The sequence below is a fragment of the Strongylocentrotus purpuratus genome, unplaced genomic scaffold (assembly GCF_000002235.5).
Source record: "Strongylocentrotus purpuratus isolate Spur 01 unplaced genomic scaffold, Spur_5.0 spur5_scaffold_14, whole genome shotgun sequence".
Classification (NCBI taxonomy): Eukaryota; Metazoa; Echinodermata; class Echinoidea; order Camarodonta; family Strongylocentrotidae; genus Strongylocentrotus; species Strongylocentrotus purpuratus.
Genome location: NW_022145599.1, coordinates 21,506,717 through 21,524,397, shown reverse-complemented (window position 1 = coordinate 21,524,397; position 17,681 = coordinate 21,506,717). Strand labels below are relative to the sequence as shown.

General features: G+C 41.0%; 1 long non-coding RNA gene across 1 annotated transcript; it reads left to right on the top strand.

Annotated features, from left to right (window-relative positions):
- The first annotated feature begins 8,481 nt into the window (after positions 1-8,481).
- LOC115923544 lies at positions 8,482-16,775 on the top strand. The gene is made up of 2 exons (XR_004063958.1): positions 8,482-15,223; positions 16,652-16,775. It is a non-coding gene; the product is annotated as an uncharacterized LOC115923544 (long non-coding RNA).
- Positions 16,776-17,681: the final 906 nt, after the last annotated feature.

Below are 17,681 nucleotides of genomic sequence, written 5' to 3'. Positions count from 1 at the left end.
AATTCAACCACTAATGCTCATCTGTCCTTGAACTTGAGAGTAATATGTACATGCTCCCGTCACAACAAACCAGTTCATTGTTAATAACTACACGTCCTCTTTTTAATGCAGCTTCCCTTGGATGAGAATCCTTGCCTGAGTATGGGCATTTCACTTCCACGAGCCATTGACCACGACATGGTGGTACAATACAAATGGACCTTCCTAACAAATTCCCACTGCTTGGGCCACTCGGCCTGGGGTACATTATAATAATCAATCCCCAGCTCACTGATGGCAGTGACCCGGCGACACGCCAGCAGGCATTCTAGCTTAGACCAGCCGTCGTCTATTAACAAGGGAACCCATTTGGGATGACCGGGAACGGTAATCCTGATCACCTCGCCTCGCGATGGCATCTTTCATTCGATCAAAGTTAAAATGACTGTCAAAGCCATTCACAAGGACCGAAGAGGGAGGAACCGGCACCATGTCCTCGCGGACCAGCTGTTGAGCCATCTCCGGCAAGTCACCCACAGGGTAAACAAAAGAACTACTTCGACAAAGAGAGGGGGTACAGGAATCTGTGACCCAATAGAAGTAGCAGGAGCATGCAAAGGGAGGAGGATTGGGCTGAGGTACACATCCCACTGAACATGGTGTTGGAAAGCAAGGAACAGAGGTGATAGCGAGAGGAAGACGAGTAGGTACTGGAGATCAAATAATAGGTCGAAGGATAGGGCGAAGAACAGGTGCAGGCGCAGGCATCCAAGATTTATAGACCTAGTACCAGAGCAAGTTTATGAACGATCCTTGTGGTTTTCTTTTCCTATAGGCCAGTTTCATAATGAATACACAGTCCTTTAAATCGCATGACTCCTTTGAGGGTCGTGCAAATGAACATATTTATGTAGGCCTTAAAATCATGAATATAAATGTGTGAGTTTAACACAAAATAGTTGGAAATAGTTACTTTGAATAAAACATAATTTACTCCAACAGTTGGGGCAGAATGTTCTTTAAGAAAAAAACTTCCAAGCTTCTTCATCTTTCCTGTAAAAAATCTACTTAAAGTTTACAAAGATTCAGCATATTCCTTTAGTAGTGTATACAACTATAAGTCACAATGTTGTAAAACGCAAACACGTAGATGTCTTTGACCTCAAGCGTAATACGTACATCCATGACGACAAACCAGTTCATGATAAGTACACATCCTCTCTTTAATGCGGCTTCCTTTGGATGAGAATTCTTTTCCTCCCCTTTAGGTCATCATTGAATTACCTTTATCATTCTGTTAATAGGAGACGATTTGTCACTTCAATATTCCCACCTCAACATGCACAACTTTCTGCACAGAAAGTGCAACAGAGGCATTTCCTGCACTCACACATGGTACACTCCTGGTTACATTGTGGAAACTCGTGAGTTCCGTCCTCCATTCCTGGGAGATTACAACTCCTCTCTGTGAGGATTTGTTTAACTGTGTCATCCTTACAATCAATCATCGACCTTGGATATGCATACATTATAGAGTACCCTTGATGGCCATCGCAAGCGCATCTACCCACTTCCTGCCAGTGAACAAGCATTGATTCTACTCCCTGGTTCACGACAACATCAACGTCGTGAACCTGTATCCCTAGGCCAAAGGCCACTGTCGCTATAACTACCCTGATGTTACCTTCGGGGAACTCCGCTAGGATTCTTTTCAGATCCCCTTCCTCGGTCTTGCTGTGGATCATGTCCACCATCCTATTTGTTCTTTTCACCTCATCTGCATATGCGTGGTTGTCAAGTTCTGACATCAGCCACATATATATGTTCACATTGCCTCATACTTACAGTGTACACTATTACATTTATTCCACTGCCCAGTTCAGGACAACATCAACATTTTGTAGGGGAGATGTAGGAGACTTGAGCCAATTTTTATATTTTATCAATGACTGTTGTGCATCCTGTCTCATCCAGGTTACATGTATATACATCCTGTGCCGGGAACTTGTGCTTATCCATCACTTGTGCCAAGTTCGCATAGAACTCTCCTACTGTGTGTCTATTAAAAGCCATGGCACGGGCCAAGGAAGTTGCCTCTGGTGATCGAATAGCAAGATTTTGGCGTTCTTTGAATCCAATCCAATCCAAAAGCCCTGCCCAGCCTTCCTGTTTCGTTGCCAGTTTTCTGGAACTTGAACATTATTAACTCAAATAACAGTCTAGTAGCAATCACAAAACATATGCTGAACAGGACATAACAGAAAAGTAAGAAAAATTAGGGAGCTGTGTGAGCTGCCTGTCTGTTGAGCTGCAAGAGAGTCTTTTTTCATTTTCAACATGGAATTTCAACATCAAACAAAGATCATATGTCCTTTAGGCAACTTTATTGGACCACCAACTGGCAATTTCGTGGCTAGAGGATTGCCAGACACATGAAGAAAAAAATGGGATAGAAAGTTACAAACACACAAAAGTAACAAGACCAGGTTACAAGACAATACCAGAATGTAGAGGTGTTAGCCACAAACTCAATAAAACAAAGAAAGGAAACAAACATGCAATGAGTGTTGTCCGTGATGGGTAAATAAGCACTCTCTCAGTAAATCCTGCAGCTCCAAGGAAGTATTGTATAACTCAACAGTCTGAAAACCCTCTCTGCAAGGATCTTTTTAACTGTCTTGTCGGTACAATCAATAATCGATCTTGGATACGCGTACATTATAGAGTACCCTTGATGGCCATCGCAAGCGCATCTACCCACTTCCTGCCAGTAAACAAGCATTGATTCTACTCCCCAGTTCACGACAACATCAAAGTCGTGAACCTGTATCCCTAGGCCAAAGGCCACTGTCGCTATAAACTACCTTGATGTTACTTTTGGGGAACTCCGCTAGGATTCTTTTCAGATCCCCTTCCTCGGTCTTGCTGTGGATCATGTCCACCATCCTATTTGTTCTTTTCACCTCATCTGCATATGCATGGTTGTCAAGTTCTGACATCAGTCACATATATATATGTATATATATCTTCACAAAAAAAATCCTGTAACTCTCGATAGCCTTTCAAGGTTTCATTCTTACCGGAAGATGCTTTTGCACATATACTAGTTACTTCATATTCAGTGTACATGGGGCACATTAGTGGTTGCGCGCCCTGGACAATAATGGATACTGATGTCAAAGTTGGCCAGGTGTGAGGCCCAGCAGTGTCCAGTTGCCCTGTCTCCTGTAGAAATCTATCGACCTTGTCTTGGTTTAGGGTCTCAAGGTTTTCCCGTAACTCTTTCTCGGCTCCCTGGAAGTTCGTGCCGTTGTCGCTGTAGATTCTCTCCGGTTTTCCCCTTCATCAAGTTTAGCTGAAGTTAGGACAATACGTCGGTGGGTTGTAATCGGTGAATATCTTTGTTCCCTTGGCCATGTTGCTAACCTCATGCAATGCTTGTACACACCTTGTCAACTTAGAGTACTAAGTTCAACACTGTGTCCGTTATCAATCAGTAAACCTTGACTGCTTCTGGAATGTGAATCAAATATAAAGAAACCATCTTGACAAGATAAGATAATCAAAGTACTTCCATATGCTTTCACACTAAAAATTATCATGTGAACTTCATTCTTCTTTAGCGGCTTCATGTCTATCTGCGTGCATTACAACAGCACTGCTTGGATTGCTCTGCTTCCATGTTGGTCCAGTTATGTTTTACACACATGGTGCGAATATGGAGGAATCAACCAGCATCATTAAAAATATATATTTGCAAGTGATCATCCTTACATATTATGATTAAAAGTATATGTAATTGACGATAACATATTAACGTGATGGGAAATTTAGACTGGTGTCAAATTGTGGGCACATACATTCCTGAATGAAGGCTTGAATACTAACACTGTCGAAGTCATCAAAGGCAAGAAGATGTAGGCCATAGAAAAAATGATTCATTTCAGTGAGTTTTGCTTGAAATGTTGCCATGCCTCTTTATACATACGCAGAAATTTTTCCCTAAATGTCTGCAGCATAAACAAACATTCTGTGGCTGCTCTGTCACTCATTGTATTTTTGTAAGAATTTTCAAACCTACATCATTTCCAGGCAAACCATTGTCCAATGCAGAACATATGGAGCTAATAGAAGTTCCAAAGTCCCAAGAGTATTTTCAGCCGATTTTGAAATCATTTCCCTCATTCCAAGCACATACATGTAGCTCGATCCCTCATTGTCATGCACTGTATACGCCATGACAATATCTCCATCTTTTCGAGTCTCATATGTTCCAAATGTTAAATTGTCATGTTTTATTAACTCTTCTAATTGTTTTGCGCTAGCAATAACCGTTCTCTATTCATGTTTGCGACAGTACGACCCGTAGTAGTATGATCTGAAATTTTCCCGATCATTTTCAGAACTGTCTGTCTCAATGACACTCCCTACATTTTCAAAACTAACATTATGGTCCAATAAAGAGTGCACACATTTCCTAACATCACTCTTGTAAGACATGGAACCAGCCTCACCATCCATCATTTTAACTGAGTCACTTTGGTGCTCTTTGAGCTTTGAACTGTATTGCAGGAGTTCCGTAATTCGTTTTTCTTGATCATTCACTAATCACATCGATTTCCTTCGACAGCTCTCCCGATCCCGCTGTTTTGCCTACATGCAATCCAGGCATGTTACTCCCATTCTGTAGGTCGATATTTGCCTGATCTTTTTGAGGTTATAAGACGTGATCCACAAACAATTTTGTTGGTTCTGATCTCGAAGGGAAAGCAAGTTTTTCCTATTTCCTTTGCTGCTTTTTAGTCCTGGTAGAGTTATGTACACCCGTCACCACAAACCAGTTCGTTGTTAATAATGACACAACCTCTCTTCAATGCTGCTTCCTTTGGATGCGATTCCTTCTCAGTGTATGGACATTTTACTTCAGCAACCCATCTACCACTACATGGTGGTACACTTACATGCTGCAACTGCATCTGGGCAGGCTCCTACATATCCACACTCATCTGTTACAACTAATCCCCTATCCGTAACAGAAAGTTTCTTGTGATTATTTCCTTCTACTTTGAAGTACTTTGGAAGTGCTGTCAGTGCTGGTAAATGCTCCATCTCTATTATTTGTTTTGCTAGTGCTCCTTTTTCCTTCTTTTCTTGATTGAATTGTGTCGCCAAAGTTCAATCCATACACATTGTTAAATGTAAACTACATTAATCCATAATCATTGATCCTTCTATAAACCATGATTGATATAAACTTCTATTTCAATCTGACTATCTTGATTATCTAAATACATTTTTCGATCTAAACTCACACATTAAATGCATACTGAGTAATTACAGAATTCAATCAAGGTCTCCTATCTCCACCAACTTGTTTATTTTTAGCTGTGTCCTCTTTAGGAAGTCTGAGGGCTTTTCCCCTTTGTCCTGGGACATACACATAAACTCGCTAAGGGTAAGGGACTTGTTCTCTACTGCGCCATACACATTGTCCAAAAAAGATACAAGTCCATGGACAGTGGAGCTTGGGAAAACTTGCCTAGCAAAATCTTTAGCAGGTCCGCAAAGCCTAGTGACGATCTCGCGCCTTTTTGTTTGCTCGTCAGTTGAGGCCATTGACGCAACCTCAATTGCGACATCCTTAAATGTCTCCCAGTCTACCTCACCTTGTTTTACTGGCTCTTTTCCTGAGAAGAGGCCAAGACGGGGGAGACATGGAGCATTAACTACGCCATGACTAGGGGCAGGTGGCGGGGAAGGGGAGCTGGGGGTAGGGGCAAGGGTGTGAACAGGGGGAGGGTTACCTATTGAACACCCTTTCACCAATTTTTCAAGTTGGGAAAGGCTAAGTCCAGACTCTGCCAAAAACTTACTCAAGGTGTCAGGGTCAGCACCAGAAGGTAGTTTATCTTCATCAGGGACAGGGGGAGGGCTGTCCTCGGAAGGCATATTACAATAAATTAAACCCTATACCAAATAGAAAACAAAGTAACGATACAAACAGTATAATCCAAATTTCAACAAATGCAGATAACACTGAGAAAACTTGATCCCTCTTTGTCATGCATTGTATATGCCATGAAAATGTCTCCAGCTTTTGGAGGCTCATCTGTTCCAATTGTTAAATTGTCATGTTTTACCAACTCTTCTAATTGTTTTGCACTAGTAATAACCGTTCTCTGTTCATGTTTGCGACAGTACGACCCGTAGGAGTATGATCTGGAATTTTCTGATCATTCTCAGAACTGTCTCAATGACATGCCCTACATTTTCAAAACTAATATTATGGTCCAATAAAGAGTACACACATTTCCTAACATCACTCTTGTAAGACATGGAACCAGCCTCACCATCCATCATTTGAACTGAGTCACTTTGGTGCTCTTTGAGCTTTACGTTGTATTGCAGGAGTTCCATGATTCGTTCTGCTTGATCGTTCACTAATCACATCGATTTCCTTTGACAGCTCTCCCGATCCCGCTGTTTCGCCTACATGCAATCCAGGCATGTTACTCCCGCTCTGTAGGTCAATATTTGCCTGATCTTTTTGAGGCAATAAGACATGATCCACAAACAATTTTGTTGGTTCCGATCTCGAAAGCAAGTTTTTCCTATTTCCTTTGATGCCTTTTAGTGCTGGTACAGTTATGTACACCCGTCACCACAAACCAGTTTGTTGTTAATAATGACACAACCTCTCTTCAATGCTGCTTCCTTTGGATGCGAATCCTTCTCAGTGTATGGACATTTTACTTCAACAACCCATCTACCACGACATGGTGGTACACTTACATGCTGCAACTGCATCTGGGCAGGCTCCTACATATCCATACTTCTCTGTTACAACTAATCCACTATCCTTACAAGAGAGATTCTTGTGATTATTTCCTTCTACTTTGAAGTACTTTGGAAGTGCTGCCTCCTTCCTTCTACCCCATGAGATGGCAGCTGGTAAATGCTCCATCTCTATTATTCGTTTTGCTAGTGTTCCTCTTCCTTCTTTTCTTGATCGCATTAGGGCATCAAAGTTTGAAGCTGTCAGTCGGGCTTTCCTCATGTTTTGCCACTGCTGTTCTGAAGCCTGGGCTTGTATTCAATTCAATTTCTCTCTCCCTCTGTGCTTTCAATTTGCTTTCTTTCCCTTTTTGGTTTTTCAACAGACTTTTGTGTTTTTTATGTTGTTCCTTGTTTTGTTTGAATAAGCTCATAACTTGATCTTGACATTATGCCCTTCAGCATACCTTCAAATTTTTCTGAAGAAAGACCATCTATATATTGTGACGTTTTGTTAAAAAGGAACATAATTTGTGCTTCATTAGTGATGGCAGCAACATTGGGTCTTTTTTTAGAAGGAAGTCGAGGTAACCAAAAATTCGTTCAGGTAATTTATTATGTTTTGGGGCCAAGGCTGTTTCACTTACGTACGTCTCATTTTCCTGTAGGTTATGATATTTTCCCCCTGGTAAATAGTCTTTTGTGACTCTTTCCAGCAGCTGGTGAAGTGCAATAAAGGTGTGCTTAAGCATGCTGCAAACTTCACCGTCATGTTCTGTTTTTTTTTACACTTCATCTTTAGACAGATATCCCTGTCTGGATCTGGAATGTTGGTGTACGTCTTTGGCTCCATAATTGGGTATACCACAAACCGCTTGGTACGCTTGTTCCAACGTCTTCCCCGCTTCAGTCTCCAATCTTTGGTCTTGGCCTGCTTTCTATCTGAATGGAAATTAAAGTTGAGCACTGCCAGCTTAGTCCTAGTGGTGTATCCTACCAATGAAAAGTAGTTCCGCTTCGGGGCATACATAACGGGTGTAGAGTGAAAGGACTCCAAGCTACCTGTGTGCAGAAAGTCCACGTAGTACGGCAGGGTCTTCATAAACCGCTTGTCCATGATGATTTCACGAAGCTTCTCATGTGGTGGACTTCCTGGTTGTAGCCAAGCTACTTCACGATCCTCTCCCAGAACTCCATGCTCACACTTTCTTGGTTGTCCATCCAGTGTTGACAACCACTCATGGTCATCCACGATGTGATGTAGGATGCCAGCCAGATTACCTGTCAGCTTCTCTGCATCACCTTCACAAGTCCGGCTTGAAAACCAGAAGTGGTTCTTGATATGTGGAACCCATGGCAGAAAGTCACGGCGTCCAGGAGTCTTTGTGGCCCTTTTTACATTCCCATATGATAATGATCGCCGTATCTCTCGACACAGATCGATATGCGAAGGGAGTATTGCATCGCACACTGAGTTTTCCATGTACTCTCTGGAGAAGTTCCAGAAGTTACTCATACCCTATGCATTTTTCCTCAGAAATAATCTCCTTCTCTTCTGACTCTTCTTCCCTGGGCGCCCCTACGACCTGTAATCTACCTGACCCCCTGGTGGGGATTCCCTGCAAGGAGGGTAATAATTGTCTGGTGGGGATTCCCTGAAAGGAGGATAATAATTGTCTCTACGCCGATACCTCGGCGGGTGGGGGGGGGGGCGGGTTCCCTGGAAGGCGGACAGTAATCGTCCCTATGCCGATACTTGGCTGGGGGCTCGGCTGGGGGTTCGCCCCCTCCAGCCCCTGGGGAGCTGGCCGGTTGCGGCGAGCTCCTTTCCTGCTTTGGCAAAGCCGTAGAACCAGCTATAGGCCCAGCTGGCCCTTCACCTGTAGGCGGGGAGTACACCGAATGTTCATAAGGAACGGGATCCCCACCCTGGACAGACTGTTTTTGCTCAGTCCCCTCTCGATAAGGCTCAAAATAAAAAAATTGTAAAAGCTCCTTGGCTTCATGGAGACGGGGACACTGCAAAAACAATTCCTCAGTCAAGTTCCCACATTCCTCCCTCCACTTCAGAATTTTGCCGGTCTTAATTTTATGTATAACCGTCAGAAAGGCCTCCTCATTACAATAATTAATTCTAACCTTCTGCGAGGCCATAATCGTCTTTATATTAGCAACGATTATATAACAAAATGAGGATGAAATTAAATACTACCCACGATTTAACCTAAACCCACCGATATATACAAAACAAGACTGACGGTCTACAAAGTCATGCAAATAAAAAAAATCCCACTTAGGTGCCTACCCAAACAATCATTCCTTTTTGCTTGCTTAATAACTTACTTAGTATCTTAAAGGAAAATACTTGCTTACTTAATAACTTACTTAGTTTCTTAAAGGAAAATATTTAAACCCTATATCTCAATGAAAAATACCGCAAAATGATCTCCGCGGTATAATGCTTCGGCGAGTGGGCCAAAAATTACTCCTACTTAGCTGCTTACAACCCTATGCCAAATATTTCTACTTAAACAACCCTATACCTCACCAAAACACCACGGAATGATCTCCACGGTATAATGCTTCGGCGAGTGGGCCAAAACTAATAACTCCTACTTACCAAGTTGTTTACTCAATCCTACTTTAAACCACCATATAACCCCACCGAAAAAACACAGTGAAATTATCTCCACGGTACAATGCTTGGCGAGATGACCGTAAAAACTATCCTAACAAGATTAGTATAATGAAGATGAATGAAAGTGAAATTAAGATTGCTCAATCAACTCTGATACAATTGAATAAAAATTAAAAAAATAAATAACACGGAACGTAACAATAACCAGTATGCAAATATCACAATGCTAACCTAGTCTGTCCGGGATTGCACAAAAAAACACTTGCAGAATATATTCTTTCTAAAGCTAGATCGAGAAAAACAAACAAACAGAAAAGACAAAAAAAAATTAGCAGTCAATCACAACTATACTAACCATACACCCTGCACCATAATAATTGGGAACTTAATCACCAATATCACATTAAAATTCCACCTTAAACACGGTTAAAATCCCTAAACTCTACAAACTAACCTGAGACTAGGCCAAGAAATATTGTATTCCCGTCCTCCGGTCAAGATACAGACTACGGTAATATTTATGAAGTACATGTATTTTCATGAGAAACATGAGTTGTAGGTTGAGAATGGACAGGTGTCACAGGACTATTGAATGAGGGGAAATAGAGTGAGTAGCAGAGGATTTGATTTGATGTTTAAAGGCCTTGGACGCTTGCCGCCACCTTACAGTGTACTCCATCCATCCAATGTAGAGAGTAATGGGGTTTATGATAGCTGCTTCGAATGCTTCAATGGTAGTCAGACACTGACCTCATCTCCCTTTTCATGCTGTCCCCACCTTTGTGTACAGCTCCAATCCTGATACGTTTTGGATGCAAGGAAGGTGCTTTCGCTCGGCCTCCTAAAGATGTCTTGTGCTGTCAGCATTGATGAGGCGCAGGCCAGTGGTATCTGTGAGGTCCCACATTGCATCCAGGAGTTTCTGGATGGAGCAGCGTGTCCTTTCAACTCCGCGAGTTCTCCTCTTGCAGTGTTTGGCCAGCTCCGCAGTGGAGATGTTTGCTGAAACTTGTTTCTCAGTAGGCTCATGGCTACCGAACTCCTTTTTAAGCTGTTCTCTTTTTGCTTTTCGGAGTTGCCAAATGTCATCCTCATCCCACTCGAAGATTGCGCTGGAAAGCCTCGAGCAGAATGCACCATAGAGAGGATGGTGCAGATATATTGCAGCAATCTGTATCCACGTATATGACATTGGGCTCTGGCTCACCGGGATCTTGATATCTTTTTACAATACCTTGACACATCTCTTTCAAACCAGCCCCCTCCTGTAGTCAAAACGCTGTTTAAGATTTCGCCATACTCGTTGCCTACATTTGACATCCATCCAGGCAGCAGTGCCATCAATGCCACCGGCCAGCTTCTTGGTGATTTTCTTGGTGGAGTCCAACTTGTGAATTCTACCATAGGTGGAGGTGATGACCCCTTGCATCTCCTGCACAGGCTGGACGATCTCGTTTCCATGAACCGTCTCAAACCACTGTGCAAGAGGAACTGGACGATAAGCTGGAGGTGGTCAATAGACAGTGACAGTAGTCACAAGCCTGCTTCCTCTTTTGTGAAGTTCACAATCAGACCTTCAGGTATTGAAGGGCACGTCTTCCCCACTCCTCACTGTGAATTTCCTCCAAACTCTGCCTCAGGTAGCTTGAACTGTTTCCTGCCGTCCTGGGTTTCATGAGGAATCGTTAAGAATCGGTTGGGAATTTGGTGGAGTCCTCCTCCTCTGAAGAGACTTAGGGGATCTCCAGGCAGCATATGCAGTCTCCTGCAGTGAATGATGGCTCTACATGGCAGTGCATGGCCACCACTCAGGCACCTGTATGAATCAAAACAAAAGGAGAAAGAAAATCAGCATCTCATTTTTTTTCTTCATCTACATCTACGTACTTACACAAAACATCTAGAAATATATATCATTCAACTCTCTCAATTTTTTTTTTATAAATTCCCTTTATTTTCTGTTATATTCCTAAATCTATTATGATTCCTTATCAAGTCAATATTCTGGGTAAAATTAAAATACATATACATGCAATGTGATGCGTTCGATGTGCCAAGTTTCTAAGTGAAACTTTGCATTCTCAATGGAGGGCCTTAACCTCATTGTAAATAACCCCACAACATTTAGCACATGGTGAATCTTTGTCATGCATCTTAGTTGAAACTTCATTCCTACTTGTAGTTTGTCTTGGCTCAACTATCTTTGCAGCATTTGTTGTGTCTTTAGATTCGGCTTTACCACCTCTTTTTTTCATTTTCTTCATCTCATCTTTTTTGTTCTTGGGTAGTAAATCACCTGAACAGTTACTTGTAGACTCTACTGAGGTGGTACTTTGTCAACTGATCGACTGGATTGTGCTCTGCTACTTCTATCACTCACTATTGAGTCTGTCTGATCCGCCATATTGGAAAAATCTCAGCCGAGTCTAGTCAGCTAATTCCACTGCTATTTCACTAGTTATAATGAACACATTGCAGTTGTATTTCAAAATAATGAATGACAATAGAGAAACAATAGCCCTTACGGTATCTGTACATCGATTTTAGCAGAGTGATGTCCAACTAGGAATCCAGTATGTGGGACCAGGGTGACCTTCCATGTAAAGATGCAGGGTGATTCAGAAAATGACATCAAAATATCTGTTTGGATACTGTAAAATATCCCTCCAAAATCATCAATCAGGGTCATCAGAATGTAAATAACATGATAATGTCTATAAAAGGACAAATTCCAGTGTGATTATAGAGATGAAAATGGATTACGCAGATACCTTTCAGACTATTAAAGTCGCCCTGATCTACAGATCATAGGCTACGATGTATAACGTCTTAAATACTACAAAGAGACAAAGAACAGCACTTACCGGTATAAAGCTCGGAGTGTCTCTCAAGTCTGTACCAGTCAGTGTATAGCAGTTCTCAATCTGTCGTCCCAGTGCAAGAAGACTAATGGCGCCCTCTTGTGGTAGGAGCTTGTAAGAGCTTGTAAAAGCTTGTATGGGGGTGGGGGCAATTCCTACTACACTATTTTCAGACTCCCCTAATAATACATTATCACCAGGTCCTGAGCCAAGAGGTCAAAAACCTCATTAATGTGATGGATAGAACCTTCACATGGCAGGTAAACAGCTCCTAATATATAATCAAATCCTAAATTCTTCTTATCAATATGAATCCACAAAACAGACTCGGAAGTAGTACCAAAAATTATTGTTGTGTATGGGAATAAGTCATCACACACCAAAATGCAAAGACCGTTAAAACCACCTAACCTACCATTATCACTTTCCTTTACATAACTATGGAAATTTGAAAGATGAGTGCAGAATAAATCAGAGTTTGTTTTAGTTTCTGATAAACAAATGATGCTGTTATCTTTCAAAATGAAATCCAGAATGCCAGCCTTAAGTTTACTTTGAAGTCCGTTGACGTTCAGGCTACAAATAGATAGAATTGGCAATTTTTCTTTCCAAAGAGGGTAAAACAAGGTTAACATTTCACATTCATCACTCGCTGCTCTTGGGTGGCCATCAAAGATAATCAAAAAATGAATGAAGCTTTCCTAGCGAATCTGTCTTTTGAATTTTTGATGTAACATTCATAATGGGTGGACACCAATTGAAGGATTATTAGAATTTCATAAAAATAATCATATCATTCCATTAAAAAAAGTTTGGCTTTTGATTGCAGCCATCATTCCCTTCGAAAATGAAGAGGAGGACAGAATAGGAAGAGAAAACTGCAGAGCACACGTGTTAGCAATGGGGATCTCTGCAGTATGGATGTTGGATATTGCCTGTCCCTGTGGCTCAAGATGATCTCTGGTTTCTCAATGAAACCAACTGTTGGAATCTGCTTAGGCTCATCGAAGAACATGGCTAATAGGCCATGTTCCACAGGTGCAGATGGAAGCTGCTTAGGTTGCTGGAGGGGCTGAACTTGCTCCCCCATATCCACCCCCTGTGGTAGAGAATCCCGATCGGCCTTCTTCTGTCGCTTGTGTAACATACATGTAGAAGAAAAATGAATAATAAAAATAATATAATTCCATTGAAAAAAGTTTAGCTTTTGATTGCAGCCATCATTCCCTCCGAAAACAAGGAAAAGGATGACAGAATAGGAAGAGAAAGCTGCAGAGCACACGTGTTAGCAATTGGAAACTCTGCGGTATGGATATGTGCAATCGCAATGCTATCCCTGTGGCGGAAGATTCAGCAATGTATGGAAACTTTGTGCTAATCCACAAGCCTGTATCCTCGCATGTTAGATTTGAGTTCTTACATTTCAGTCGATGGTAGGCAATGTATTGTTTGATAGCTATCTTCTCCTGACTCTTTCTCTACTAAAGAAATGAACATATGATGCTGATCCATAGTACCCCATCACTCGTGAAATTATAGAGTGAATTTTTGAATTATTGATGTAACATTCTAAATGGGTGGACACCAAAGGTTGTTTGAGTTTCATAAAAATATTCATATTATTCCATTGAAAACAAAGTTGGGCTTTTGATTGCAGCCATCATTCCCTCCAAAAACAATGAAAAGGAGGACAGAATAGGTAGCGAAAGCTGCAGAGCACAAGTGTTTGCAATGGGGAACTATGCGGTTTGGATGTAAATGTAGGCAATTGCAATGCTGTCCCTGTGGCGGAAGATGATCTCGGGTTTCTCAATAACACCAACTGTTGGAATCTGCTTCATGGATTTTTTAAATTTAAGCATGGATGCCCACCTCAGCCCGCAGACTGTTCTTCTGTAGGACCGTGCACATACATAAAAAACATACAATATCAAAATAACATATATACAACATATTACAACATAATAATGATAAAATAAATATATACAAAACAAATACAACATACACTAAAAATACATATGAAAATGAAATATTTAAAGGGGGACGGGGACTACTCTCTTGGCAAGCTTTTGTCTCGCCAGCATATCCCGCTTGAATCGTATAGAGACTGTAGACTATGTTTATTCAAGCATAAAGACGAAGCACACGTTCTAAGATATTTGGACGTGAAATCTCTATGCGCATGTAGTTCCCAGAGAGTTCTGCTCTGAAAAGTGAGAGCGTGACCAATCAATCATATATATACATGTATATATATATATATATATAAATGCTAGCCTTCTATGACTCCCTTTTGTACTTTGAGCATGGTACCGTTGAGCAGGATAATGGATGTTGGAGAGGTTCACTCGCATGTGTTACTTAGTGAGCTGCCTTATAGATATTTCAATAGGTTTGTACTTATCCTCTTCAGGAAGACAAACCTGAAGACATCCAGAAGATATAAGTACAAATTTATCAAAATGTCAAGCCCTTACAGAATTTCAATCAGAATGTAGAAAATAACAGAAATCAACAAAAAACAAATACACATCTAGCTTTTAACGACATTATGCCAGTCATTATTACTGAGTCTTTCTTCCAAGTCCTCATCAAGAATGCTGGCATCCTCCTCAACGTCACCTTCTGGGCGATTTGGTTTGAATTGATATGGTTGCACGCCAAGTACAGGGGCAGCTGCAACTGCACCCAAAATTTCATCTTCATGTAGACATATGAATGAACATCTAGTTCGAGAGTTTTGCCCTCTTGAAGAGTTTTCTTTCATAAGAAAGCATGTTTCTCACTGCTTCCCTAAGAAAATACGATAATAATTTAATATAAATTAAAATAATTTAACTTCATTAGGAATTTCATTATCTGTGAAAGGATAAGAAAATCACTTCCCCCGACTTCTTTCTCCTTGGATGAGTCCATTGTTTGCATACCAGTTTTTGAGATTTGTGAATTTTTGTGGCCCAATCTCCATCAGGTAGCTGTGCTGTTCTAATAATGCGACGGAAAAGACAGTTACTGCTTTCAAAACAATAAAATAATCAATGGAATTAAATTAAGATGCTTTAAAAAATAAATGGATATCGTTTCAGTTGACGGTAGGTGTTTTTATCGCTCTAAAATTGAGGCTGCAAGAAAGGAATCACGCTTCGTGGTACCGATCGGGTGCGTTCAGAAACGGAAGTGGAAATAGATCTATGACCCACTGAAGACAGAGCAAGAAAATGCCACACACAAGACTAAAATGTTGATCAGACTATTGCAATTAAATCGTAATACTAAAGGCATTAATTTAATTGTCAAAATATATCCACAACATAATGGTTTACCCTTGATAGTTTGATGAAGGAAAATAAATTAAAGCTCTTGAAATAACATCGAAGTGCCTTTCGTTCGTTCTAAAAATGCGTGTATAACGGCAAGCAGAAGTTACGAGTCAAGCTTGAAATGCACGTTTACATCCCTACACCGTCATCCGACCTGATCGGAACAATAAGCATTAAACCAATTAAAAAACATCACGGAAGACTTTAAGGGACTCCAATTCAACAAAATTACTGTAAAATAACGAAGCACACGTTCTAAGATATTTGGACGTGAAATCTCTATGCGCATGTAGTTCCCAGAGAGTTCTGCTCTGAAAAGTGAGAGCGTGACCAATCAATCATATATATACATGTATATATATATATATATATATTAAATGCTAGCCTTCTATGACTCCCTTTTGTACTTTGAGCATGGTACCGTTGAGCAGGATAATGGATGTTGGAGAGGTTCACTCGCATGTGTTACTTAGTGAGCTGCCTTATAGATATTTCAATAGGTTTGTACTTATCCTCTTCAGGAAGACAAACCTGAAGACATCCAGAAGATATAAGTACAAATTTATCAAAATGTCAAGCCCTTACAGAATTTCAATCAGAATGTAGAAAATAACAGAAATCAACAAAAAACAAATACACATCTAGCTTTTAACGACATTATGCCAGTCATTATTACTGAGTCTTTCTTCCAAGTCCTCATCAAGAATGCTGGCATCCTCCTCAACGTCACCTTCTGGGCGATTTGGTTTGAATTGATATGGTTGCACGCCAAGTACAGGGGCAGCTGCAACTGCACCCAAAATTTCATCTTCATGTAGACATATGAATGAACATCTAGTTCGAGAGTTTTGCCCTCTTGAAGAGTTTTCTTTCATAAGAAAGCATGTTTCTCACTGCTTCCCTAAGAAAATACGATAATAATTTAATATAAATTAAAATAATTTAACTTCATTAGGAATTTCATTATCTGTGAAAGGATAAGAAAATCACTTCCCCCGACTTCTTTCTCCTTGGATGAGTCCATTGTTTGCATACCAGTTTTTGAGATTTGTGAATTTTTGTGGCCCAATCTCCATCAGGTAGAAAAAGGTATACCGACAGATCCGTTTTTGCCCATAGCAAAAATTCTTCATCCTCATATTTGTCCTTTGCGTTGGCTTAGATTTCTTCCCCTGGGTCACATTGCCATCATTGATGGAAGACTGGAAGATAAAATGATGCCCAGGAGAAGTAGATCCTTTTCAAACTCCGTGAGCTCTTTGGTGGAATATCTTCACGGTCTGCTGATTAAATACGAGTAAATAGTGACAGATCCAACATATACCTTATGGACTCTTGTTCGGCTACAGAGAATTGTTCAATACAGCGTCTTCCATTGAAGATACGGCAGTTGCATTTGTTCACGCGGTCCTTCAGCGGTTCAAGATCAATATCTATGAAAATACTTTAGCACCATTGTGGGCAGCAGCATAAAACAAAATGAAATTTAAAACAATCGGTATTTAGCCAACGCACACCTGCCTGGTGATAAGGTTGTTGTTCTGCTGACATGTCCAGCAGAGATCCGTGGCCGGCTTGGCACAACCACATAGGAAAGGAGGTCGCTCCACAGCTTACGGAAGGTAAACTCAGCTACGGGTCCATGCTCTGGAGCAGCATCTCTGTAGAGCCTCCACAGATGCGCCTGGGTGACGTAGGACGGCAGCAGTTTCACAACGGCCGATTTGAATCCTGGTTTCCTGCCTGGTAGGTGAATGCAGTGTTCTGCAGTGTAGTTCAAAAATAAATTTGACGACCGCCTCAACCTGCTCTAGCTTTAGAAGTTTCTTGCCTCTTCGTCCTCCTGGAAAACAACGAACAAATATTGAACAAAAGTAAGATTTATCATGATCAGTATTGTGTTGGAATAGATTGAAACAGTAAGTAGATCATTTGTCTGCAGAGAACAACCACAGACCACACGTCTTGCACCCCTCCCCCGCCTCATGCATGCCCTGAAATTGGAATAAGAACACATGCACTCACACAACACAAATATTATTTTGATGAACATTCTCTTGATCATGTAGCATACACACCTTTGGTTTTGCACGGCAACATTTTTAGAGA